A 2844-nucleotide genomic window follows, 5' to 3' on the forward strand; every position below is an offset into this window, starting at 1 on the left:
GAAACCTCGCGCGAACTGGCGTGCGCCCGGCAGGATCTCGCGCGCGGCGGCGGAGGGGCGCGCGGGGCTGCCCCGCCCCGTGCTGGCCGCGGTGGCGCGGGCGGAGCGGCGCCGTTAGCGCCGTGGCCGTCCCCGTGGCGCCGTTAGCGCCGTGGCCGTCCCCGTGGCGCCGTTAGCGCCGTGGCCGTCCCCGTGGCGCCGTTAGCGCCGTGGCCGTCCCCGTGGCGCCGTTAGCGCCGTGGCCGTCCCCGTGGCGCCGTTAGCGCCGTGGCCGTCCCCGTGCTCCCTGGCGGCGGGAAGAGGCGCTTCGGGAACCCCAGTGGGGAGGGGCGGGCAGATGAGCTTGTCCGTTCCCCTCCTCTCGGGTGGCCCGACCTAAGCTTACAGGTGCCTTGTACCCCTGGCTGCTGGGGCCAGGGCCGGGGCAGTCTGTGTCTGGGTTTCTGCCTTGTACAGCGGCGAGGGCACAGCCACCTCACGGATGGGTCACTCAGAGCCTTAGGATACAGGATGTGAAAGCCAACCAGGTCTTGACGGGATAACAGGGTCAGAAAAAGGGAAGGAGTCTATTTCTGGTTATTTGCATCCACTCAGGAGTTTTGCGTGGGCATACCTCGATGAGCTGTGCTGGTATTCACCTCTTTTTTGCCTGGACACTCATTCCAGCTGCTGCTTTTGTTCCCACAGGGCCCCACTTCCAGTCGTCTTCTGCATCACCTCAATAGCTTTTGACAAACACTGGTAGATGCTTGGCATTTCATTTGTCTTAGTAAGAGGAATGTCTTAGATAAGGATGTACAAGTGATTGCAGGTTCAGGTAGTGCCACAGTCTAGTCTCTGTCAGTGGCAAGTTCCTGGGGAGGTCAGCAGTAATGATCAGAGTAAGAATGAGAACATGGAGAGTATGTAGCGATACAGCTTCAGAACGATTTCTCACCTGCAAGGTGTCCCTGAATGGAGACACTCTCTAGAGAAACCGGTATTTGGGTGACTGGTCTGAAAGTTATCACTGACCCATCAGTCACATCAAGGCTTATTCAGTCCTAGCCTGCAATCAACACATTTTGTAATGCCTGGATTCAAAAGGTTTGTTGAAATTACTGGGTGAATTGGTGTGTCTTGGACTACTTCTTCTGGGCATGGTAACAGGCTCAGCAAACGTCAACGTAAGGGCACATGCCATGGGTGTACCAATGGAATCCTCTGAAGCTACTGAAATTGTACAGAATGAGCAAAATTATCTGCAATTTAAGCAGAATACGCAGGGTCGTGGCCAGTCTTAAAGTGCTGCTGCAACAGGCAGTCCTCAAACAACTGTCCTCAACCTTGAGCGTGTAAATTAGTTGATACAGAGTAATAGAAGCAGGTGGAATTGGCTGAGGAAACTCTGATATGTGTTATTCCTCAAATCTTTTTGGCAACAATACCTGGGAAGAAATTGAGCCATTTGCAGCAGAATACCCTGTGGGTTTTCACACCTATTCCAAAAACTTTTAAGGCAACAGCCAGATTGCCTCACACCGAGATGAGACTGACCCTTGCAAGAGAGATATTAGGTTGTGTGACAGAGTGGAGGTATTTCTTCTGGGGACATACTGATAAGCTACTCAACCTGACAGAGTCACAGACCCTTATATCCAGTGGCCAAAGCCAACCGAGGCAATGACTTGAAGCAAGAGTCAAGAACTTGAGGTGACATCAGACCAGAATTGACAGCCAAAAAGACTCAAGAGTACAAGGACAATGCTCAGTTTCACCAGAGTCAGAGTGAAAATCAGAATGGCAGAATAACCCAGAAAGGCACTGTGCTGGCTTGAGGCTAATTAGAATATATTTTAATGAGAGAAATTAAGTCATTGGCTGTGAAAAGAAAATAATAGTGACATCTATATCACTCATTTATTCTGCTGAGAGATGTAAAACCAGGAAACATAAACAAAGCCAGTCAATCTCTGTCTGGCTGCTGCTTGCTTCACTAATTCTTCTGCCTGGATCTGTATAACTCAAACTAATTATTCTGCTTCTAACTCCTTATCTGGCTTCCTGCATCTCACCCCTTGCATGTAAGAGATTCAGAAATAAGGGAGGAGGGGTGGAAAGAAGGAGGGGCATTGGTTTGAAAGCCCTCTTGGGCAGTTCTGCTGTATAGGAGGGGGTTTGTATTTCTGTGTTACTTTTAACTTGTATATAATTGTATATAGTTGTAAATATCTGTATCTATTTTATTTATATATATATATATATATATATATATATATATATATGCTTGTAAATTGCATCACACTGTAAATATATCTTCATTCCTTAACTTCCAGCTGGCTGAGTTAGTTTGGTGAATTTGCTGGGGGGTGAGAAACTCCCAACTACCACAGGCACCAACCACAATCTAGGAAGAGTCCAGGTAGGAACAAGACTAAAGCAGGAGAGATACTAGGAAGTACTAGGATTAGGGCACAGCAGGAGTGGCTGGTACAAAAGCAAGGATTTGGAGAGCACAAGAGTGGATTGAAACACTGAAGAAGGCATAAACAAGGGAAGAGAAACTTTCCCTAAAGTCCTGTCTGATAGGCACATATCATCAACCAGCTCACAAGCTTTAACCTAATTGGAGCTGCTTGAAAGGCCAGGAGCCAAGGCAAGTCATATTAAGAATTCCTCAGACATCCAGGAAAACTCATTCATAACCTAGGACACTTTGCATACATTTCTTTCTGGGCAACTTTTAAAGCCAATAAACGAAGGCCAGCAACATCCAGCCAGAAAACCTCCATCAGATACCTGCCAAGGTACAGTGTTGTGATACGCTGCCCTTATAGCAACCCCCACCCTCACTGTTCATCCATT

This window comes from Pogoniulus pusillus, chromosome 5, assembly GCF_015220805.1.
Source record: "Pogoniulus pusillus isolate bPogPus1 chromosome 5, bPogPus1.pri, whole genome shotgun sequence".
In the NCBI taxonomy this organism is placed as follows: Eukaryota; Metazoa; Chordata; class Aves; order Piciformes; family Lybiidae; genus Pogoniulus; species Pogoniulus pusillus.